Genomic DNA, 26,418 nt, shown 5'->3' with positions numbered 1-26,418 from the left:
ATCCAACCAGGTAATGAAATACACATAAATAACTAGTAAAATAAAACAAAAAGTTTTACAAATTATAAATCAGAAGAAAACAGAAAAAATATAAAAAATTGCACCTGTAAAAAAAGACGCACAAAATCGATCTTAAAATTCTTTTTAAAAATCAAGGAAAGAAAATTCTATGGTTGGAAGAGTAACTTGTTTTTTTTTTACAATTTAAATGATAATCGTATTCTATTGTACAAAATGTGAAAAACAACCAAAAAATTTAAAAAGTGACAATAAAAACATGAAAAACTAGATAGGCAAAAGGTGACGATAGGAGGTGATAGAGTAAGCCAAATACTATCAGAAACAAACAAAAAAAAATTGCAAATTATAATACTAAAAATTAAACAATATAAAACCAGAAAAGTTATTTTTTGTAGATTGTAGATTTTGTGCTCGAAATGATTTCCTAAACACGGAAAAAATAAAAATTTGGGCAGTACAGGATTGATGTTTCATAATTTTGAATGATGGATGCGAAAAAATACAATATTAAAAAAGTTCCATTTTAAAGCTTGCTCAAAAGGAACGCGGTCAAGAAAAGTAACAAAAAATTTAGATTTAACTTTTTTAATGCAACAGATTAAAAATAAATAAAGGGTTAAAATTTGAAAAAAAATTAAGAACATTAATAAAAAATAAACATTTAAAAATTTCAAGAAAAAACAATGTTTTATAATGAAAATGTACAAAATTAAAATTTAATATTTCAGAAATTATAAAATAAAAATTTGAAAAAAATCTAATGAGTTCATTCAAAAAAAATCTCGAATGTTAAATCGACACAGGCTTCTTAATTAAATTCTTAAACAAAATTCTAAAAGTAACTTTTTAAATTAAATATTAAATTCTTAAATTAAATTTTTTAATTAAATTCCTAAATAAAATTCATCATTTAAATTTTTGAACAAATTCTTAAATTAAATTCTTAAATTAATTTTTTTTTCTAAAAATTTATTCTAAAATTAAGACTTGAAATAAATTCTAACATTAAATTCATAAATTAAATTCTTAAATAAAATTCTCAAATTATATTTTTAAAATAAATACTTAAATTAAATTCATAAATTAAATTCTTAAATTGAATTCCTTAATTAAGTTTGTTTAATTAAATTCTTAAATTAAATTTTTAAATATAATTCTTTAATTAAATTCTTAGATTAGATTCTTAAATAAAATTCAAAAATAAAATTCTTAAGTTAAATTCTCAAGTTAAATTCTTAAATTAAATTATTAAAATAAATTCCTAAATTAAATTCTTAAATCAAATTTATGAATTAAATTGTTAAATTAAACTGTCAAATTAAATTCTCAAATTATTTTTTAAATTAAATTCTTAAATTAATTCTTAAATTAAATTCTTAAATTGAATTCTTAAATTAAGTTCTTAAATTAAATTCTTAAATTAAATTCTTACACTTAAATTCTTAAATTAAATTACTGAATTAAATTCATAAAATAAATTCTTCAATTAAATTACAGATTAAAAATAAACAAAGAGCTAAAATTTAAAAAAAAATTAAGAATATCAACAAAAAATAAACATTTAAAAATTTCGAGAAAAAACACTGGTTTATACTGAAAATGTACTAAAATAAAATTTCAATTCTAAAATTTCAGAAATTATAAAATAAAAATTTCAAAAAATCTAATGAATTCATTAAAAAAAATCTGGAATTTTAAATCGACACAGGGTTTCTTATTAAATTCTTAAACAAAATTCTAAAATTAAATTCTTTAAATAAATTTTTAAATTTAATTCCTAAATAAAATTCATCAATTAAATTGTTGAACAAATTCTTAAACTAAATTCTTAAATTAAATTTTAAAAATGAATTCTTAAATTAAATTCTTGAAATAAATTCTAACATTAAATTCAATAATTAAATTCTTAAATAAAATTCTCAGATTAAATTCTTAAATAAAATTCTCAAATTATTTTTTTAATAAATACTTTAACTAAATTCTTAAATTGAATTCTTAAATTAAGTTCATAAATTAAATTCTTAAATTAAATTTTTAAATTAAATTCTTAAATAAAATTCAAAAATTAAATTCTTTAGGTAAATTCTTGAATTAAATTATTGAAATAAATTCCTAAATTAAATTCTTAAATCAAATTTATGAATAAAATTCTTAAATTAAACTGTCAAATTAAATTTTCAAATATTTTTTTAATTTAAATTCTTAAATAATTCTTAAATTAAATTCTTAAATTGAATTCTTAAATTAAGTTCTTAAATTAAATTCTTAAATCAAATTCTTAAATTAAATTCTTAAAATAAATTTATAAATTAAATTTATAAATTAAATTCTTAAGTTAAATTCTTTCATTAAATTCTTAAATTAAATTATTAAAATAAATTCTTCAATTAAATTACAGATTAAAAATAAACAAAGAGATAAAATTTAAAAAAAATTTAAAAATATCAACAAAAAATAAACATTTAAAAATTTCAAGAAAAAACACTGGTTTATACTGAAAGTGTACTAAAATAAAATTTCAATTCTAAAATTTCAGAAATTATAAAATAAAAATTTCAAAAAATCTAATGAATTCATTCAAAAAAAATCTGGAATTTTAAATCGACACAGGCTTTCTTATTAAATTCTTAAACAAAATTCTAAAATTAAATTTTTAAATTGAATTCTTTAAATAAATTTTTAAATTTAATTCCTAAATAAAATTCATCAATTAAATTTTTGAACAGATTCTTAAATTAAATTCTTAAATTAAATTCTTGAATTAAATTCAAAAAATGAATTCTTAAATTAAATTCTTGAAATAAATTCTAACATTAAATTCATAAATTAAATTCTTAAAATAAATTATTAAACTAAATTCTTAACTTAAATTCTTAAATTAAACTCTTAAATTAAATTATTTAATAAAATTCTTAAATAAAATTCTCAAATTATTATTTTTTAATTAAAAACTGAAATTAAATTCTTAAATTAAATTCTTAAATTGAATTCTTAAATTAAATTCTTACACTAAATAACTAAATTAAATTTTTAAATTAAAATCTTCAATTTAATTCTTAAAATAAATTCTTCAATTAAAATCTTCAATTTAATTCTTAAATTAAATTCTTCAATGAAATAACTAAATTAAATTCATTTAAAAATAAAAACCTTAAATTAAATTCTGAACTGAATTTTTAAATCTTACACCAAATTTTTAAATTCTTAATTAATGGGTTTGTTTTTGACTGGTATGCTAGTTAAAATCTTAAATCTTAAATTCGCATAGTTGAAAAAATAAATCTGAAAACCCAATCAAAAAAAGGAAATTTTAAGATTCGATAATCCTGCGTGAAATTTTGACAAGGACTTCGACTTTTGACTCTTAAAAAGAATAAAATTGGTGATTTAACTCTTCTTTATACTGATAAAGCTAGATAAATTAAACTGCTTTGAAAATTATGATGGAAAAAGGTTGTTCACTGATCATGAATCAGTCACTCTCCCCTTCTTCTTGTTTAATTGCCTACTTTACCGCAGCTCCAAAACTGCCAAAGACAAGGACCAAACTCGCTAATGATTCTAACAGCACCTTACCGAAATTCAATTTCGAGGCGTTTGTTCTTCGGGCAAACGCACATTTGAATTCAAAATTAATTACACGCTGCTAATTTGACATTAATGACGCAAAAGTTAACGGCTTACAGGCTTTGTGGAAAAGTGGCGCAATAAATTGCGTATTAAAGGGCCATCGAAAGATTCTTCGTAGAAATCCAACGCGGAATGTTTACAACGGAGCGCCCGTTACGGTGTAACTTTGCACGAAGTTAATGATGGTTATTATCGAGTTCGAATCTGTTTTTTTTTTTTTTTTGCTTTGCCAATTTTACGATTGACCTGTCTGCTAATTGAGGCCAATCTTCGAGTTGATTGAGTAATCGTTCGATCTATCATTATCCTTTGAGAAAGTGGAGGCAATTTCTACGAATCAGATTGATAGAATTTCCTCAGGCTTATAATTGCTTGTGGCACATCATCATACCAACTGAGAACTTCCCGGGAAAATTATCTTCTACCAGAACAACAGGGAAATCCTTTTCTGCACTGCTTCGCCTTAATTTAAACCGATATCGAGCGCAACTTGAATTACATCTCGAGTCCACTTTCCATAATCCTCTTACCGTCATCACCCGCGGGTTCATGAGAACCGGCAAGAACTGAATTCTATCAACTTCATACCTCCCTGCCCGGATTCTATTCTGAACAACCAAAACCACTCTGGGACCCGCCATTTGAAGCAGTTTTGCGGCTTATTATTCTCTTGCGCACGGAGAAAATCCCGGTCTGTTGAACAAAAAATCCCATTAAAACACTGACTTGGTAAGACTTGAGCGATCTTCTGGGAATCCCAAGATTTAAGGTTTCCAAACATTACACCGGCGAAAAAACCAACCGTACTCTACGAAGCCCGCGCGGCTGTTGCTGTTTTCCGCTACTGTGAACAAGATTTCCACCAAGGATAACAAGTCGCGCGAAAAACCACCTCACACCTTGTTCCACACCCCACCCAACAATTTCCCACCATTAAGGGCGGGGGGGGGTTGTTGTTCAAGATGGTAAATATTGATGCACATCGAGTTACTTGCTGCTAGGAGATATTCCAATGAAGACATCAAAGTTTGCTGTTTGACATTTGCCGCGACGAACACTGTTTTGCTCTTTCAATTTCCGGCTCCAAGGTGTGGGGGGGAGGGGGGAAGTCCCACGAAACAAGATTGGAGATAAAGATGGTCAGGGCGGATTTGAGGGTGTGAGCAGGGAGTTGGTGTTCCCGGGGTGCCAATCGATTATTCCACTTGACTTGGCACGGGAGAGAGGCCAAGCTGGTAAGTGATGGGATGGAAAAATGGAGAGAAAAATAATTTAACTGGTAAACAATTCACTTTAAATGAAATAAACTATTCGCCAATCTTTAATCTTAAAAAAACATCATAATTTAATTATTATTTTTTCATGGATTTCACTGTTAGCTTCGTAGGCACCGTCAAATTGGATTATTTTCATTTCAAATCAGTTTTAGACAAAAGGCAGAAATCAATCAAAGCAATGCCATTTTTAAATTATTATTATTTTGAAGCATAAAACATGCCGCAAATGTACGTTTTTAAACTAAAAACTCATGGCATTTCTACAAAGAAAAAAATGTAGATAATCTTCATTGTAAACGTTTCCAATCAAAATGTAGTGAAATCGTGTAAATTTTCAATAAATCTAATGTAATTTACCATAGCAAAAAAAATGTTTTACTCAATTGAGTCTAGAATGCGATGTAATTTTCAATAAATGTTGATCAAATAAAGAAATTCAACGTTTTTGTAAAGGTGGAATAATACATAATTACTTGTAATTATTCCAGACAATTTTTTTCTCAAGTCATTCAAAACTAACATAAAAAGACTTAGACTTTGAAACAAACCCAGTTTAAGATTCAACAGAAGGCCGATAATAAGAGTAAAAAAAAACTTACAGAACTGTTGGCTGGAATAATTTTAAACTGTAAAAAAAAATTAATTTAGGCAGGGTGAAATTTGATGGTTGAATATTACGTTTTTTATCCATTACAGGGGTTTTCAGTCGCTTAAATATTACCTCTTATCTTGTAATTTCACTTAAATTTATGTGTAAAACGAAAAGTTTTGATGTAAAATTACACCTTTTTTGATCGATTTGATGATTGATCGATTCGGTGTCTTCGGCAAAGTCGTAGGTATGGTTAAGGACTACACTGAACAAAATGATACACGGTAAAAAAAATTTGGTGATTTTTAATTTCACTTTTTGTCATTAAAACTTGATTTGCAAAAAAAAACACTATTTTTAATTTTTTTTTTGTTTTGGAAGTGTTTTAGGGGACATAAAATGCCAACTTTTCAGAAATTTCCAGGTTGTGCAAAAAATATTTGACCGAGTTATACATTTTTTAATACTGATTTAAAAAAAAATCAAAATATTGGTAGCATCAAATTATTCCATTTCATTTTTCGATGTAAAATCAAATTTGCAATCAAAACGTACTTTAGTGATATTTTCAAAAAGGGCAAGTTATAGCCATTTTTAGGTAACTTTTTTGAAAATAGTCGCAGTTTTCCATTTTTTTTTTAATTAGTGCACATGTTTGCCAACCTTTGAAATAGTTTTTTGAAAATCTGAGAAAATTCTCTATATTTTACTTTTAGGAACTTTGTTGATATGTTCATAGTTGCTGAGATATTGCCATGCAAAGGCTTAAAAAGCAAGAAAATATATGTTTTCTAAATCAAGACCAACATTTCAAAATGGCGTAATATTGAAAGTTTGGCCCTTTTGAAATGTTAGCCTTGATTTGAAAATTTTGAAAATATTGTTTTCGAAAAGATCGAAAAATTTCACGACTGTTTCATACTTTAACATTGAAAATCGGACCATTAGTTGCTGAGATATCGATTTTACCTCGAAAAATGAAGTTGAAAATTTTTTGCGACCAATATTTCGATTTTTTGAAAAAAAATCAATATTGATTCAAAAATTTCATAGCTCGGTCAAAATTTTTTTTTGCACAACCTGGAAATTTCTGAAAAATTGGCATTTCATGTCCCCTAAAACATATAAAAAAATAAAAATAGTGTTTTTTGCCAATCAAGTTCTGGTGGCAAAAGTTTAATAAAAAATCACCAAAAAATTTTTCACCGTGTATCATTTTTTTTCAGTATAGTCCTTATCCATACCTACAACTTTGCCGAGACACCAAATCGATCAAAAAATTCCTTCAAAAGATAAATACAGATTTTTTAATTTTCATATATCATTTTTGTATGGGCAGCTGCCAAATTTGTATGGATGTTTATATGGACAAACTCATGATGCAAAATGGCTTCTTTGGGTATACCGTAGGCACCAAAAAAGTTTCAGCCGGATTAAAAAAAAAAAAACAAAAAATAAAATTAAAAAAAAACATTTCGTAGAGAACTGCTCTACCAATAAAAAAAATCATGTCATTTTCAGTAGCAAATTGAATTTTGCGTCAAAAAATCTATTTAAATTTTCTTTTTTATTTAAATATATCACAGCTCCGATACCATCCAATACTCAAACTTTAAAGATGTGTTTTCAGTACACCCAGAACTGGACATCGGCATACGAGAGGATAAAGAGCACGATTCGGTAGTACAATGGTACTGTGTGCGGACGGAGAAGATAAGTTCATCCATAAAAAAAGTACCGGTACCGAGACTCGAACCCAAGATCTTTGACATATTGAACCGTGCCTTTGCCGTATGGGCCACCATGGTTCGGTGACTAAGTGACGGTCATTTGTCCATATAAGCCACAATAGGATGAACTGTTCCAATGAACGAATGAACACGCGAGAGGACTATACTCTCGCAAAATAGCACTTTCCTCACGTTTCTTTTCGTGAGGACTATCCCCTCGTTCTTTAACTTTAGGTGTACCCTAAAACATATAAATAAATAGAAAAATAGAAAAATACTTGTCTTGGTAACTAGAAAAATAGAGTACTTCAAAATTGGGTTTTTCCATGTACTATTTTAACGAAAAGTCCTTAACATAACCTGCAATTTTGCCGAAGACACCAAATCGATTTTTTGTGTATACAAACGAACATTTCAAGTGACTGCTGTTTCAATTCTTTTCTCAAATCAGATCGGACAGATTGTTAATCGATTTCAAATATGTTCAGCACGATCTTCCTTGCAGTGCTGACCCCCTGCAAGTTGAGGGGGGGGGGGAAATTTTCCACCGACCGGAAAATTAATCAATGGACAGATGATTTTCCCACCCGGCAAACTGATTTGATCCCCTCCCCCTGCCGGCACTTAAACTCCAGCATCCAAGAAAAGAATATTCAATTTAGCTTACTTGATTCTTCTGAGCTTTTCGGGGGGTGAGGAGATTTGGGTTCGAAGAAAAACACGAGGAAGCGAAAAAGAAGGGGAGGTGAAATTTAATTAAGCGTCTGTCAAGAGTACACCACCACGGTCAAGCCCGGGCAAAACTTTCCTTAATCCTTTCGATTGAAGAAATCCCAACTGCAGCACAGCCAGATACACACCAACTAACCAACAGGTGAAAGGAGCTTTGTGTGATGAGTGTGGCGGGAAGGGAGAGTGGGTAGAAAGCTTTCCTTTTGCTGGAAGTGTTTCCATCACCGACCCCGCTGGAAGAAGGATTTGAGGGCACTTTATATTTATTTTTTTCTCTAGTTTTCTTCGTTTAGTAGTGCCTTGCTTTATAACCGAGAAAGTCTTTTCAATTAACTTTGTTGTGAGTTGAGCAAACAGAAAATATTGTAACTGAGTTAAGTGGAGTTTGGTTTAGTTTTGGGTGGAATATTTTCATGGAGACGCATGGTTATTTAATTCACAGTGATTTTGTCGTGTTTAGTTCAATTTCAATCGACAATTGTTCAAATAATTATAAATAATTTCCTCAACTCTTGTGAGTAAACTTCATTCAAAAACTCATAAACAACCCCCTCACTTCCTGAACCCGGTCACGGGGGTGTGACCTTCTCCTGCCTCGGAGTCTGCCCGGTCGTTGCCAGCGAAGTGGGCGTGATCCGGGCCGAGCCTATTTTCGTCACTTCCTCGAGCGGGGCTCGGTTAGGACAGCAGGGCGGGTGCCATTTTTCACAACCCCCTCCAGCCCAGCAGTCAGTGGATGGAGAGGTTGTGCTGCTAGACTAGACGTGCATGCAACATACTTCAAGGATAATTGTTTACCACCGTGCTGCCCCGCCGAGAAACGTGGTTGACTGAGGGACGAGCAGAACTTTGCCGGCCGGCACACATGGAGGAAGACGTGTTACACCGTGTCGGCTGGCTGGGTGGCAATTAAAGAGAGAAATGGTTCACGAAGAAGACGTCAAAGTTAAAGGGAACAACGCGGGAACTGGAAAAAAGCGTAAGGGAGAACTGGAAAAAATAGAACACCTTCATACAATTTTGAAGAATTTACATTTTCAATACTTCCGTGTGAATAATTTGAATCTCAAAATAATAATAATAAAAATTACAAAAAAAATGTTAATAAAAAAAATTTAGAAGCCAAGATTCAAATTTATTTCACAAATTTAGTAAAAACCGAAATTTGTCTTAAATAAGTCTACAAGAGTATTTTTTTGTTTGTTGTTGTCCACTTGTTTTGCAATCATAAGTTTCCAAAAATTGTTGATATTGCCAAAAAAAATTGCGAAAAAAAAGTCTTTCAATGTTGTACATTGAAATTTCATGAAAATTCAAAATATTTTTAAACGAACCCAAACATGCTAAATATGATTATTAGTGCAGAACAATGCATTTTAGATTATTTTCAGTGGATTAGGCATTTATCTCCATTGAAAGTTTTTTGATTTTTTTTTTTGCTCCCTGATTTTTCGGACCAATTTTGAAGGGGGACGATATAAACTTTGAAAAATATTTGCAACGGCCTTAATTTGGAGGACAAAAAAGTCAACAAATGTACTAGAGATTAGGGGGATGTAAAAATGCTACCGGAGTTATTGAGTTTGAGATTTGTATTGAGCCTCTGGATTTTTATTGAAGGAATATTGTTCAAATGGTCATACAAAATTTGAAAAATTTGCAAAAACAATGGTACTGTAAACCGGGGAGATGTTGGTAGTATTTTAATTTATTTTTGGTACATTTCCCAACTGGTAAGGGTTTTCTCAAGACTATTATTTTTAAAACATGTACTAGGGTAGGCCACACAAGGTCCGTGCACTATTTTTGAAAAAAAAAAGTTTTTTCAATAGTGTTCAAAAAAATAGTTGCGTTGAAAATTCTTATTTTAAATACCGCGGTGACTTTGATAAACATAGTTTTTGTTGTTGAAATCAGGTTAAAGGTGTTCAAATTTTATTTTAACGTCGAATGTACCAAAGGTTCCTGATATAGTTTTTAACAAAAAAAAATCAATGTTTTTATTTAGTTTACTAAGTTTATAAGCTTTTAAACAAAATACTTATAAATTTTAGGTATAATTGTTAGTAAGTCAGAATTTTGCCTGAAATTTATTAAAAATAGTTTTGTTTATAAAATTATTGATTCATATTGCATTTTAAACTAAATTCGAAGAACGAATCAAAAAATTTCACATTTTGTATGAAATATGTTCTACTGAAAATGCCTTCAAATTTGGAAGTTTTATTTAATTATGCTTCAAAAACACACAACTTTTATTATTTACTGACTTCGTTTACCCTCTCCTAATGAATAATTGTCCGAAGAATCAGAAAATGCATTCCGTTTTACGATTTTAAATCATGTTCATTGAGAAAATCATGACACTTTGAGATTATCAAAATAATGCTTTTAATCAACGTTTTTCAATTCAATTCAGTTTATTTCTTTAGTTTATCGACTAACAGTAGTTTTGTGAGTGCAGTACAGAGTTTTGGAGGATCCTTTCAGCTGTGTATAAGGCATTTATCACAATGGATGCAAATAGAGTTGGTTGTAAAGGAAACATAAAACAGGAAAGCAACTCGCACTATTGTTGGATTAATCAACGTTTTCTCAATTATAGTTTACTAACTTTTTAAACTTTCAAAATTTAATGAAAACTTTTTCTAGAAGTAGCTTGAACCTTTCTCTACTCCGATCAATATGATTCCGTACAATTCCGTAAGTATTTTTTTGTACTCTTCATTTTGCGAAAAAATCTAAAACCTATCAAAGTCACCCCGTTTTACGGTACGTAAATATTCAAAAACCTGTATCTTTTCGAGGATTTTTCTGATCGATTAGGTGTCCTCGGCAAAATGATAAGTACTGAGGATTATTCTTTTAAAAAAAAGGAACACGTTAAGGTACACATAAAAACATTATTTAAAAGATTTTTTAATTTATGTTACTCACGTAAAATCAATTTTGCATAATCTGTATTTAAGGGAAAACCCCGTGACTTTTGACCATGGAGAAGAACGGACAAAATAATTGTGCAGGGTTATGATTTTTTTTCCATTTTTTTTTTGTTTTGGAAAAAAGAAATCTTACTCAATCATTTTGATTGACTTTAATGTAAAAAAATATGTGTGATATTTCGAAAAAAAAAGAATTTGAAATGCCGGTTTTTGTTTTAGTTTTTAACAGGATCTCATCAATCCCTACAGCTTCGCCAAAGGTACCAAATTGATCAGAAAACTCCTAAAGATATATTTTTATATTGACAGCTGCCAAAGTTGTATGCTACCTTGCATGGACGAATTAAAAATACAAAGTTAAAAAAATGTAATATAATATTTTCGAAAAGTCATTATTTATCTAAAAATCATAACCCCGGTACTGGGGACCATACATGAACCCCGTGAACACTTTTTCAGTAAACTCAAACACCTCTACCCCTCCCCCCTCGCGGAAAGTTCACTATACAATTGTGCGCAATGATTGTCAAGTGTGAGATTCTCATTTTAAATTTTTTGAAAAAAAAACATTGTCGATAATCGTAAAATGATCCTAGGTAACCCTGAAGAGTTATTAGCGATTCAAAGAAGACGTTTTTCCATGAAACTTAAACGGTTTGGCTCAAAATTGGCACTGTTGCTATTTTTTGCTAAGGAATCGAGTCAGAAGGTATCTCTGATGTCATTTTTTTCTATTGTCACCCTAGTGTCCACGTGGTTGATGGATGCCTCTTTGGACATCATCCTAAACTCAAGTTAAAAAAAAATGCAGTTTCTGGTCCCCTTACACATATCAAAAAATTTCGAAAATTTTTAAATTATATGGATAATTGTATGGAAAAGTATGGTCAGAGCTTCACTTAAATAAAAAAAAGTACCAAATTCCTGAATTCTAGGAATTTTGGCTCCTTTCCATTTTTATCCTAGAATTGAGGAATTAGGTATTTTTTTTTTCTTTTTTTTAGTGCTCATTCAATTAAACAACACAAATGTAAATGTAGATAATTATTCTACTATGTAGAGTAATGCAAAGATTTTTGAAAAGTTTTCATGAAACGGAAAAAATAATTATTTATCGCCCATAAACTTTTCACCATCTCGTCTTAATTTCACGAATTGACAAATTCCACTTGAAAATAAAACTTAAACTTTTTTTTAAATTATGAAGATGCAAATATTTTTCCAAATTTCTCTCAACACAAATACAAACAAAAAATTTGATTCTGTGCTTAAGTCCAACAAAAAGCGTCATAAGCCCAATCTCCCCCACTCTTGCAACAGTGCAGTAGATATCACGTCTGGGGCACCCAAGAACATCCTCGCTCTCTCTTGAGGCAGGCACAAACTTTTCATCCCATACAATAACTTGGAGTGTGAGCGGCGGGTCGTGATGAAATTTCACGATTTCATAGAGGGCGCACTCTTTTGAAGCATCACGGTGACAACCTGCGGCGCCCCGGACCAAGTGGGACCGCTCTTGAGGAAGCGGGTTTCCTCATGTTTTGCAAAACAAACAAGAACTCAACTGGAGCTGGGAGTTTCAACTTTTGTTTTTAACGTGTAAATCATGCGGAATGAAGTCAGGCAATTACAGTAGAAATACCAATTCCAGGAATCGGAGAAAACCAGCTTAACCAAAGCAAAGCGATGAAATCGAGTGGAAATGTGGTTTTCCCTTGAAACTGCTGTGTGGCAAACGAAAATTACTGTGATTAGGGGGGAAAATTTTCACAAAAAATAGCTTTCAATAGAAGCGTCGAAAAGTCAAACCAAAGAATTTTAAATTGCATGATTGCATTTAAATTTCATATGTGTTGGCATCGGAGTCACCATTTCACAAAGTTTTTACTGTTCTACTTCACATTTAATGTTTGCATAGTTTGTTCTCAAAAAACCAAGCAAATATGGTAAAAATAAATATTTACAACAACGCCCCAAAAAAAAGCTCCAACAATTTTCTAAACGAAATCAAATCAATTTCATCAAATATGTATCCCACGCTGGCTGGGGAGCTCTCCTCGATGCGACTGAATTTATTGAATTACCCCTGCGGGGAGGAGGGCCGCAGCTCTACGGTGGATGTTGAAACAAGTGTCGCTAGAAATTGAAAACAGTTTTTTTTTCGGGAGCTTGACGGTAGGCAATGACGCGGCCAAAATACGCTTGTCGTTCCCCTGTTTTGAATAAATTATTCAATAAACCGGGTAGCGAGCAAGTTGAGAAGTAAATTTAAGGTTGGTATTTGTAAAATATGTCAATTTAACTTGTCTTATGTGACTTGGCCTACGTTTTGTTAAAAGTCAATTAACTTTAAAATCAAAAAAGTCTCAAACTGTTTTTTTTTTATTCAGTCATCTAATTACAATTGATAGCTATTAATTGCGGCTCGAAGGATAAGGCCATTGCAAGATTTATAAAAAGTTTATGTTAGCTCTACAAATATTCGTTGAAGAAAACTTTTGTAAAATCGATTGTAAACTATCCCGAATTGTATAACACTTATTTACGCATTTTTTTTTATCAAATGAAGACTTTTTGAACATTTAACTTTGTTTCGCCCAAGATCGGGGAAAAACATAAAAGTTTGAGAAAAAGAATATTTTCATAAATTCATCGATATTTCAAAGAACCATAACTCCAATGATGTATTAAGCATTTTGCGATACTGATTGTTTGAAAATGTCTAAAATAGGACTTAAAATTTCAAATTTAGTTTATTTTCCACTTGACCTTGATCAGAGCTTAGGGATTTTTTTTTAAATAAAATTTGCCTAGCCTAAATGAGACTGAGAACAAACAAAAAACATGAAAAATGAATAAATTATTTATTTGAAAAAAAAACTGTTTAAAAGAGTTTGGAGAAACATAAAGCTAAATTATTAAAAGCAGTGAAAAAATACTTATCAAGGGAAATCATGTTTAAAGATGAACAAAAATGAATTGAATTCCTCAACAAAAAATAAGTCCTAGGAAACAAATACAAAAAAACACAAAAATGCAATTAAAAGCACAGCAGAAAAAAACTATGTCAAAAGAAAAAAAATGTTTAAAAATTGTCTCATTTTTTTCTGTTATTTTACCTAAATTTACGCGGAAAAAATAAAAACAGGAAAAAATGTTTAAATGCCTCAAAGAGCTTAGTTTGATTAAAAATTCAAAAATAAGCAATTATACAATGTACCATAAAACGGGGTGACTTTGATAGGTTTGAGATTTTTTCGCAAAATGAAGAGTACAAATTAAATACGTACGGAATGGTATGGAATCATACTGACCGTGGTAGAGAAGTGTTCAAAGTACTCTTAGAAGAAGTTTTCATAAAATATTGAACGGTTTCAAAAGTGAGTTAACTATAACTAAGAAAATGTTGATAAATAGTATTATTATAATGTTCTCGAAGTGGCATGATTTTTCGGATTCTTTGGACAATTTTCCACTAGGAGACGGTAAAATAAGTTTGTAAATAATTGATATTATGTGTTTTTGAAACAAAATACAAAAAAATCTCAAAATTTATAGGCAGTGTCTTGCGAACCTTCGTGGTGAACGGACACTAGAGCTGCGGTATTTTTTACTACCTATGCTCAGAGTTATTTCAAAACAAAATTCACAGTCTTTTTAAAGACTACCTGAGTTATTTTCCAAAATTCTAAACAGTCTTTTCAAGACTAACACCACCTGAAATTTTGTTGTATTTTACAAACGAAGCCATCTTTTTAAGAGAACTTTGCTTGCAAAATGCGTCAAAACAAAGGTAAACGCAAATCTTCTGAAGATTTGGTCGTTACGTCGGTGAAGCGTTTGAACGCTAAACCGGCTAACGGAAACAGAAAAAGAAAACAGCCTCTTCTGAGGTCTGATTCTGATTCTGAATGTGAGGTCAATCCTCCAATTCCATTGACAAACAGTTTCGATGTTTTATCCGAAACTGAAGACAAGGAACCTTCTCCTCGTACTGAGCCTTCTGCCGTCGAGAAACGAGTAAAGGCTCCGCCAATTGTAGTGACTTCCGTCTCCGATTTGGCCAGCTTTCGAACGCAACTGAAGAATTGCAAAGAAACTTGCAATTTGAAAGTTTCGTTCCAGCTTGGTCGAAGAGGAGAATGTCGCTTGTTGACGGAATCTTTACAAGATCACCAAACTTTTGTTGGTTATTTGAAAAACCACAAACACAATTTCTACACGTATGAGACCAAGAATGCTCGGCCATTCAAGGCGGTCTTGAAAGGTCTCTCCAACGACTTGTCGGTGGATGAGATCAAAAACGAACTTAAGGTGTTGCTTGGCTTTGCCCCATCCCAAGTAATACCAATGAAGAAAAAATCAAACGGGAATATTTCTCGCTTTGGTTTGACTTCACAATTTTATCTGATTCATTTCAACAGAAATGAAATCAACAATTTGAAACTTTTGGACAAAGTTCAGTTTTTGTTCCATGTACGGGTAAAGTGGGAGCATTTTAAGAAACATGGCGGTAATGGCCAGAATCTGACCCAGTGCCGGCGTTGCCAGGCATTCGGTCACGGTACTGATCATTGCGCCATGGTTCCAAAATGCATGGTTTGCGGTGATTCTTCTCACGACAAGGACAATTGTCCCGTGAAAGAAGTCACCCAATTTAAATGTGCAAATTGTGGTGGAAATCACAAATCAAATTTCTGGGATTGCCCCATCAGAAAAAAGGTTTTGGATTCTCGTGCTAAGCATCAGCCGAAATCCAAACCGAAATTTTCTCAAAGTCAGGTTGTACCTGCATCTTTAAATCAAACGTTCGTGCTGTCTCACTCGAACAATTCTAGAAATACCCCTACCGTGGAAAAGTTAGGTAACAACAATGGCATTTCTTATGCTAACGTCGTTTCGGGTTCATCCACGAATTTTAAATCCTCTACCAATTTTCAAATTGGGCAGGTACCTCAAATTTCATTTGAAAATTTTTCTGCTGGCAACGCTTTGGGATCTTCTGATCTCGGCGATGTTACGTTTGAAAAATGACTTTTTGCAAAACTCACTGTTTGGTTTGATTCAAACAATGAGTAATGCTACATCCATGATGGAAGCAATCCAGATTGGATTAAAATTTGCGAATGATGTTGTTCTTACCCTGAAGTTTAATCATGGATCTAAGTAATTCCATCAATATTATGAATTTTAATGCTCGCTCTTTAAAAGCGAAAGAAAATGAATTTTTCAACTTTTTACGAGTTCATAACGTGCATGTTGCTGTTATAACCGAAACATTTTTAAAAACTGGCATTTATTTGAAAAGTGATCCAGATTATAAAGTTATAACTAATAACCGAATGAATCGAAATGGCGGTGGAGTTGCAATAGTTATCCACCGTAGTATGACTTATAGCACTTTACGTGACTTTAAGTTAAAAGTTATTGAAAGTTTGGGCATTGAACTTGAAACTTCTTTTGGGAAAATTATGATTGCAGCTGCATATTTGCCTTTCCAGTGCACTGGGGAAAATAAAAATTATTTCAAAGGGGATTTGAATAAACTTACTCGGCATAGATCTCGATTTTTGATCATCGGTGATTTTAATGCCAAACACCAATCTTGGAATAATTCAAAAGTAAATTCCAATGGTAAAATTCTATTCAGAGATTGCACTTCTGGTCTTTATTCGGTTTTATACCCGAATGGGCCAACTTGCTTTTCTTCTGTTAGAAATCCATCAACAATTGATTTGGTTTTGACAAATCAAAGTCAGTATTGTGGTCCTTTAGTGACTCATGCTGATTTTGATTCTGATCACCTTCCAGTAACTTTTTCACTTTCTCATGAAGCAGTTACCAGACCCAATAGTTCTGTGTTTAATTACCACAAAGCTAATTGGGACAGGTATCAGCATCATATAGAGAATAATTTGAATCATGATTTTGTTTTAGAAACCAAAGCTGATATTGATTCAGCCTTGGAATCTTTAACTAATGCAATTTTGGATGCTAGGAATATTGCTATTCCTAAGGTCCAAGTCAAATTTGATTCTCTCATTATTGATGACGATCTTCAACTTTTGATTCGTCTAAAAAATGTTCGCCGAAGACAGTATCAACGTTCTCGTGATCCTGCACTGAAGCGAATTCAAAAAGATTTGCAAAAGGTTATTGACCACAGATTCACTCTCCTGCGAAATGAAAAATTCGCAAGAGATGTCGAACAAATTAAACCTTATTCCAAACCTTTTTGGAAACTTTCAAAGGTTCTTAAGAAACCTCAAAACCAATCCCTTCTTTAAAAGATGGTGATAATATTCTATTAACTAATGGGGAAAAAGCTCAAAAACTTGCTCAGCAGTTTGAGAGTGCTCATAATTTCAACTTGAATGTTTTGAGTCCTATTGAAAATCAAATTTCAATAGAATTTCAGAATATTGTTGAACAAGAATTTTCATCAGATGAAGTTTTTAATACGGATCTGAATGAAATAAAATCTATTATCAAAAAATTTAAAAATATGAAAGCCCCTGGTGAGGATGGCATTTTTACATTTTAATTAAAAATTACCAGAAGCAACTTTAAGTTGCTTGGTCAAAATTTTCAACAAATGTTTTGATTTGGCATATTTTCCCAGTAGTTGGAAAAATGCCAAAGTAATTCCGATTTTGAAACCGGATAAAAATCCTGCTGAAGCCTCAAGCTATCGGCCCATTAGTTTGCTTTCATCTATTAGTAAATTATTCGAAAGAATAATTCTTAATAGAATGATGACGCACATTAATGAAAATTCAATTTTCGCTGATGAGCAGTTTGGATTTCGCCTTGGGCATTCAACTACTCATCAGTTGTTGAGAGTTTCAAATTTAATTCGAAGCAACAAATCTGAGGGCTATTCTACTGGCGCTGCTCTTCTAGACATAGAAAAAGCATTTGACAGTGTTTGGCATAAAGGTTTGATTGCGAAATTGAAAAGGTTTAATTTTCCGATTTATATCGTGAAAATTATTCAAAATTATTTGACGGATCGTACTCTGCAGGTATGTTATCAGAATAGCAAATCTGATCAACTACCTGTACGTGCTGGCGTCCCTCAAGGAAGCATTTTGGGTCCAATTTTATACAATATTTTTACTTCTGACTTGCCTGATTTGCCCCCAGGATGTCAGAAATCACTTTTTGCTGATGACACAAGCATCTCCGCCAAAGGCAGAAGCCTTCGTGTCATCACAAGAAGATTACAAAAAAGCTTGGATATTTTCAATTCTTATTTGAAAGAATGGAAAATTACTCCAAATGCTGCAAAACTCAACTTATTATTTTCCCTCACAAACCAAGGGCTGATTTTCTTAAACCAAAAAGTCATCACATTATAAAGATGAATGAGGTAAATTTAAAGTGGGAGGATAAAGTGAAATATCTTGGACTTGCTTTTGACAAAACCTTACTTACAAGGATCACATTGAAAGTATCCAGGTTAAATGTAACAAATATATTAAATGTTTGTATCCACTTATAAACAGGAATTCTAGACTTTGTCTCAAGAATAAACTGTTAATTTATAAACAAATTTTCAGACCTGCCATGCTTTATGCTGTGCCGATCTGGACAAGCTGTTGCTTAACCAGGAAGAAAAAACTTCAGAGGATTCAGAACAAAATTCTGAAAATGATTCTGAAACTTCCTCCCTGGTTCAGCACCAGTGAACTTCATCAATTAGCCGAAGTGGACACTTTGGATGTTATGTCCAATAAGATAATTGATGCATTTCGACAAAAATCATTGCAGTCTTCAGCTGCATTGATCCGCTCTTTATATAGTTTATAAGTTAGTTTTAAGGTATCCCTTTTCCCTTTTGTACATGTAGGACCTCCTACATTTGAAATCACTGAATAGCGAAAGCTACAATATTTCATGAATAAATGAAAGTTGCTAGTATTTAAAATTGAGGTGAAAAGTCATCGTTTGTGATTGGACACTCAATAATATTTTAACTGAATGAATGTACATGGAAAAGAAATTTAAAAAAAAAAAAAAAAAAAAAAAAAAAAAAAATTATAGGCCTTTTCAGTAGAACAAATGTCATACAAAATGTGAAAACTTTTTATTCTTGCTTCGATTTCAGTTTAGAGTGTAATATAATTCAATTTTATAAACAAAACTAGTTTTAACGAATTTTTAGCAAAATTTCGATTTAAGCATAAGCATAGGTGCCCACCCGCAGTTGCTACTCCGTTATTGACCAGGACCTCCAGAAGTTACATCCACGAGCCGTGGAAGATAAGTGGGAGCTATCTTTCCTCGCTTCGCAACTTCTCAAAGGCCCCTATCTTGCTGATCAATACCGGCGCCGGCCACGACCAGTGGTAGGGTCACAGGGAAGTGGATGGGAATGTTAGTCCGATACTTGAGTGATACAGACCGCCCAATCGACTGCATCTCCGACAAAGTATCACATGAGTTTTGAGGGGGTTAGTAGATGGGTATGAGGTCAGGATTCACGAGTGGCAATGATGTGACCATGAGCATTTTGTTTATCGGTTGAAAATTTTAAATCTTAGGCAGCCGGCTGCGGAAAGATAGATAATTGATTATTTAAAAAGTTTTTTTTTATCGAACGCGTGCCAGCCGAGCAGTAGTGCTATGGGCTGGACTTATCAGTATATTTTTACTGTTTTTACAATTTAGATAACGCGAGCAAATTTCAAAAATAGTAAACAATTGACGCTTTACTCTTCATGAGATCGATAGTTTGATGAGTTAATACTAAAACTGCCAGTTGGAATATTTTTTTACGATCATTTACGACGAAAATTATCGCGAAAAAACAGGACTACGCGTTCCCTGAAGCACTGCACTTATGATGTCATTATTCAATTATAATGACATATCACCCCATGCACACAAACAGCGACACAAAAAAAAATGAAAATAAGCATGCAAAAACAAGACAGCGCGTCCCCGTGGTCAGCGCACTAATCGAATTTTTAGCAAAATTTCGATTTCGTTAAAAAGCTTATAAGCTTTGTTAACATGTTTACAAGTTTAAAAAAGAGTAATTTTAAGACAAACAAAAATAAATTGAAAAAAAAATCAATGTCACTCCGGTTTACGGTATTCTAAATCTTTCATGTATTTTTCTTTAAAAAATATTTACAATAATAGTTGTTTGGCCCCTGGTTTATTCGGTAAAAATTGAAGGGGAGAGAAAAAAAAACTTGAAAAAAGAATTGAATTGCCTTCTCCGTTTTATTTATTATCAAAAATTTGAGATAAGAACTTTTTGAGGCACTGATCACATCTTTGTCAAAATCAGTATGGTTTCATACCTTTCCTTTTGAAATTTATTTGTAGTTATCATATTGCAAAAAAAATTCGACTTCGAAACACAAAATTCCCACAAACATTCCATTTAAATCGGATGAACTGAAATGTAAACTTCCGGGATAAACCCCATTCAGCATCATTGCACAGATTTTATCTGAAAGAAGTAGAAAAAAAAACCGGCACACTCCAGGCTCATTCCAAATCACTGGAATAAACCGGAATAAAAAGTTGTTTTCATCGTCCGTAGTGGAAAACCATTATTTCTGGAGGGTAAATTCCACACAAACCCCACCCCCTCTGCTTTGGGGATAGATGCGCTCTGTTGACCTATTTGCCGAGTAGTAATGTGTGTCAACGATGCAAGAAAACAGTTTTCCCCCAGTGCACATGACAACATTTTCTAGCTTCCAGAGAGTAACCGAACAATTTTTAAGGGTGGAGACGCCGATTTTCGACCGATTCAAGAATTTTAAACGTTCAGTTCAGAATTTGTTCAAAATAGGTCCGATTACCCTCGCATTACAATCACTTACCATGTACAACAGAGAAGTGGCACTCTCTACTCGAGGAACGCTACAACAACTCCTAAATGTAGGCAGCACACACCAAACGCCACACAAACATTTTCCAACCCGGAGGGGTGGTTGAAGCGTTGATGAGCATTTATCCTTGTTTGCGTTTACGGCATGCCCAAAATTCACAAAGCCTCTGCCTCTGTGGTAGCAGCAGATTGAAATTTTCACAATCCCCTTAGCCAGCACTAAAACACTAAGCTTCCATACGTAAATTCCACGTGTTCCCAATCAACCCTCCCATCCACCCTTAAAAACACTCGACGCGACATACAACCACAACCCGACCAGCCAAAAAAAAAGAAGACTTGATCCTGGCACCTGTTTGCGACCGTATCGAGCACGCGACTGACTTTATCTGTGACAGGAATTCCAAATTGCGCCAGCAGGTTGCCTTCCGTTTGGAGCTTTTCCACCCTCCCCACGGTACGGGGCGACCCGCCCGCACTGTCGCAGCACAGGAAAATGTTACTAAAAAGTGAGTGAGTGTGAGAGAGAGTGTGAACGAGAGCGCAAAACAGCACCAGACTGGACACACACCCCCAACAACGAGGGACAGGACGGGCTTTTCAAGAGAGAGAGCAAATGTGTTTTGTGCATTATGTTGTTGTTGTTGGTGTGAGAGAGGAAAATTATCCCCGCGAGAGAGAAAGTGGAAAACCACCAGCGTTTTTTACGGCGAGTTTTCCCCTCCTCACCCACTTTTTACCGGCATCAAAAGTTACTAAAATCATTAGAGCCAGGCTACCGGGCTAACCCTGAAGGGGATTGTGTTTGATTGAAATCAAATTATGATTTTTTAAAGTAAATCAATTCACGTCTTTTATTACATTTTCTGCTCCCAAACCATCTACATGCAAACAAGGTAGAATTTTGTTTTAATTTTACTGGTAGTATCCAGGTATCCATACAAAAATAATATGTAAACATGTATTCGAAAATATCTATCTTGGGAAGACATTTTCTGACCGATTTTGTGTCTTCGGCATAGTTGTTGGTATTGATTAAACTATTAAAAAATAGTTTTGCATCATTAGTTTGTCTATATAATTTTTCATGCAAATTCGGCAGCTGTCCATACAAAAATTATGCATAAAAATAAAAAAATCTGTATCATTTGATGGAATTTTTTAATCGATTTGGTGTCTTCAACAATGTTGTAGGTATGGAAAAGGACTACACTGAAAAAAAATGATGCAAGGTAAACAAAATTTTGGTGATTTTTAATTTAATTTTTTGTCACTAAAACTTGATTTGCAAAAAAAAACCCTTTTTTGATATGTTTAAAGGGACATTTTTTCTAAAAATCGAAATATTGGTCCCAAAAATTTGCCAACTTCATTTTTCGATGTATAATCAAATTCAAAAAGTACTCCAGTAAAATATTTATAGAGTGTTCCGTTTTCAAGTTAGAGCCATTTTTGAAAAGCTGAGAAAAATCTCTATATTTTGCTTTTTTTTAACTTTGTTGATACGACCCTAAGTTGCTGAGATATTGCCATGCAAAGGTTTAAAAACAGGAAAATTATCTAAGTCTCACCCAAAAATCCCACCCTTTCTATTGTCAATATCTCAGCAAATAATGGTCTGATTTACAATGTTAAAATATGAAACATTCGTGAAATGTTGTGATTCTTTCAAAAACAATATTTACAAAAATTTTAAATTAAGACTAACATTTAAAAAGGGTTAAACATTCAATATTACGCTCTTTTTAAATGTTAATCTTGATTTGAAAATTTTGAAAATATTTTTTTCGAAAAGATCGCAAAATTTCTCGACTGTTTCATATTTTAACATTGTAAATCGGACCATTCGTTGCTGAGATATTTTCTCAGCTATTCAAAAAAATTTTTTTTAAAGGTGGGCAAACATGGACACCAATTTTAAAAAATGAAAAACTGCGACTATTTTCAAAAAAGTTACCTAAAAATGGCTATAACTTGAAAACGGCGCACTTCATCAAAAATTCACTAAAGTACTTTTTGATTGCAAATTAGATTTTACATCGAAAAATGAAGTTGAAAAATTTTTGCGACCGATATTTCGATTTTTTGAAAAAAACAGTATTGATTCAAAAATTTAAAACTCGGTCAAAGATATTTTTAACAACCTGGAAATTTCAGAAAAGTTGGCAAAAAAATTCAAAAAATTCATTCAAAAGATACAGATTTTTGATTTTTCATACAGCATTTTTGTATGGACAGCTGCCCAATTTGTATGAGAAATTAAATTGACAAACTAATGATACAAAATGGCTTCTTTGGGCATGCCGAAGGCACCAAAAAAGAGTTGATCTTAAAAATCCCTTTTCTCGTCCCTGGTGAGGTGAGGATTTGATCCAGGTATTGTACCCAATTATCAATTCATAGGCAACCTGTTTTGTAAATCATCATATTACTTGGCAAAATCCAATATGCAATCCGCTAACAGCTATAAAAATTTCAAAATAGACAGATACATATTCATAAAACAAAATCTACAATGGTCCTCCAAGGGTTAAATTATGCTATTGAAACAAGCGACATTGCAAGCCCCCAGCCTCCACCAGATTCCCGTGGTCCAATCTACCATTGAGCCGTTGCCAGTGTGTTAAAAGGAAAACACAGCCCACCAGCAAAACCAGGGAAACTCAGTTTTAACACAGTTTTCATTTCCATGTGCCACGTCCGGCCTCATCCCACCCAGCTTCTCCTTCTTCGTCTCACCTGAGCGTGGCAGATAAATATTTTTCCTAGACAAATGAGCACCGCTTGGACGCCCGCCAACAAACCTCGTTAGGAAACTCACTGTTTTAATAATTTCTACACTGCTGCTGCTTAGGGGCAGAGGAATAGAGGGGGAAAACATTGAACAAAAGAAGAGAAGATGAGTTCTTGAAAAGTTGAATTAAAACTATTGTTTATTCGATGCTATAAAATTACTACAAGTATATTTTTTCGAGTGTGTTTAGCTCAAGCTCAACGAAACCATATTAATTCCATCATAAATTGTGTAAAATATTGAAGCAGATTCAAGGTAAAAGAGATAAAGGTAGTGAAACACTGCCTTTGGTGCATTGGTCCTTGTACCGAATTCCAAGGAAACCACCAGCAATTGGATAGCATAAAACGAGCAAAACGGACGAAAAGACAACTTTGTAGATACAGATCTCGCAGAGTCCGGGCTGAATAGAAAGTATGCTTTCGAAATTGATGTTAAACTTCACATTGCCACAAAAAAAAGAAATATTAATAACTTTTGAAAAGTGTTAAAAAGCATAAAAGCGTTATACAATCTATTCTATAGTATACAATCGATTTTAAGCTTTTTTTCGCTTTTTTGACGTTTAGACGGCTTTTGAAAAGCAGTTTTAGTGAATGATTTTTTTTTTGTATTTTTTTAGAGGTTGTTTTGTAATTTTTCGTGAGTCATTTTGTAACATTTCAGGCTATTTTCTCAAAAACTTTGAGCGAAAAAAATCGTGACAGTATAAAATTTAAAGTTTAAAATTTAAAGCCTCAAAAAAGAAAAATCTCATAGAAATGACGTGTTTTTTTTATTCAGTGTATTTTTTGCAGAATCTTAATTCTTAAAAGTTTGGCAATTTCCAACAAGTTTGTCTTTTGCCGCTTTTTGATACGATGCTGGCTTTGAGATTCTTAGTAATTTTTAAATCACGAAATACAAAAATATTAAAACACTTGCGCTCTTCTCAAATGTCATTTTCGAGTGCAATTGGCTCCATATACACAAAAATTGCTTATATAAGCCTAGGATAACATGTCTACAAAGTTTCTATGAAATCGGAGAGGGCCGGGTACAAGAGTACTGCAAAAATTTCTGATTTGAGCTGGAATCGCTCTATTTTGTCACATTTTTTTTTTAAATAATGATAAAAGTCGGTGACGAAGGCTTTCTCTTTATCAAACACTTAAGCAACCCTGAGGGAGTTCAAAGCAATTCATTGCTACTATCCTCCGGCGGGACCTTCTCCGCTCTTCCGAGGTCCGAGGGCATTACTTAAGGGATATTTCCCTGGCGAACCGTTTCCGATTACGCCACCACCAACAACAACAGTCTGCAGAAGGCCTCCTTCAGCTGTTTAGTATTCGAGGGCCATTTCCCTCTTTATCTCCCACGACGGCGACCGGTCGATGCACTCCACAAAAAGGATACTTCCCTCCACCGGATTCGATTACGTGAACTGCGTCCTCGCTGTTCGTAATGAAAAAGTCAGCCAACCAAAGTGCCGTTCGTGAACTGGGTTCACGATTCGCGCGGAAAAGGCTGTGATTCGCGCTGGAGCTATTAGAGTTAATTATGGTTGGAAGATTCCCCCACGGGGAAGGGAGGCGAAACTTTACGTGGGAATCGATGGTTGATGTAATATCTCTGGAAAAATGTGACCAACTGCCCACGGGCAGGCAGGAAGCGCAGGTTTCGTAATAGTCAGTAGTGTTTTGAGCGAAGCTTTACCTGGGAATGTCAAGCGATTGGGGCGTAGTGATGATAGTTCTGCACGATAGTTTGTTATGCAATGTGTACCTGGAAAAAAGGAAAATAGATGGTTAAGAAGTAGAAGTTATATCCAAAAAAAAACATATAAAACTCATACAAACAATTTAAAAGGTCTAAAAAAAGATAATTCCAATAATTTCATGATTTAGATATAATTATATATATTTTTTAAATAATTTGATAGAAAATATCAGAAAATTTCGATTTTTTTATTTTTTTACCAAACTTTCCTACGACCAAAGAAGCCATTTTCTGCCGTTGGTTCACCCATACAAGTCTCAATACAATTTTGGAAGCTGTTCTTACAAAAATAGTGCGTAAATATTCGAAAATCTCTTATTTTTGAAGGATGAAACTATTCTGAAAAAATAAGCACACGGAAAGAAATGCCTATTTTTTATTTATCTTTTCTTACAAACATTCAATTTCCCAAAATATTTTTTTTATTTTTGAAACTTTTTGATTTGTTTTAGGGGACAAAAACCACAACTTTTGAGCCATAGAGAAGTATGGACAAAAAAATTGCCACCGACCTATGATTTTATGAAATAAATATAAATTTCAGATAAAAAATAAATTTTTTTATGTTTTTAATGTAAAATTAAATTTTTAATCAAAAAGTACCCTACTGATTTTTTAAATAAAGTGCACCATTTTCAAGATATGGTCACTTCAAGTTTAGGCCGATGCAAATATTTAAAAAAGTTTTTGTTCCTCAAGGGGGAAATAATAAAATATAAAAATTTAAATAACAAGCCATAGTCTTCACATTTAAATGAAAAAAGTGTTTTAAGATGCATTTTACACTAGATCAGTTGTTTTGCAATCATTAGTTTTCAAAAAATCTAAGATCTGACAAAATCAAAAATTGTATCGAAAAAAAAAATTTTGCATCGAAAATTTTCAAAAAACCTTAAGATTTTTTAATAAACCCAAACATGCTAAAAATGATTTTAAACGCAGGAGAATGTAATTTGATTTCAGCTGGTTGCACTTGAATTTTCATTGAAATTTTGAAGTTTATTGTAAATATATTTATTTTTTGCCCCCTGATTTTTCGGGCCAATTTTGAAGGGGGAGGGGTTGACAAAAACTTTTAAAAATATTTGT

At 32.4% G+C, this 26,418-nt stretch overlaps 1 protein-coding gene across 8 annotated transcripts in view; it reads right to left on the bottom strand.

Moving 5' to 3' along the window:
* Positions 1-26,418, bottom strand: part of LOC6050741 (beta-arrestin-1) — a 176,028-nt gene that overhangs the window by 90,882 nt on the left and 58,728 nt on the right. The window contains exon 1 of one of the 8 annotated variants that reach the window (XM_038250151.1): positions 25,267-25,330. The exons of the other annotated variants lie outside the window; for them this stretch is intronic. The gene's annotated coding sequence lies outside the window, so the exon portion shown is untranslated. Of the gene's footprint in view, positions 1-25,266; positions 25,331-26,418 lie in introns of those variants that run through there. 8 annotated transcript variants of the gene reach the window in all.

The sequence above is a fragment of the Culex quinquefasciatus genome, chromosome 2 (genome assembly GCF_015732765.1).
Source record: "Culex quinquefasciatus strain JHB chromosome 2, VPISU_Cqui_1.0_pri_paternal, whole genome shotgun sequence".
Taxonomy (NCBI): Eukaryota; Metazoa; Arthropoda; class Insecta; order Diptera; family Culicidae; genus Culex; species Culex quinquefasciatus.
Note: the sequence above shows the minus strand (reverse complement) of the source record. Positions and strands in the feature narration are given on the sequence as shown.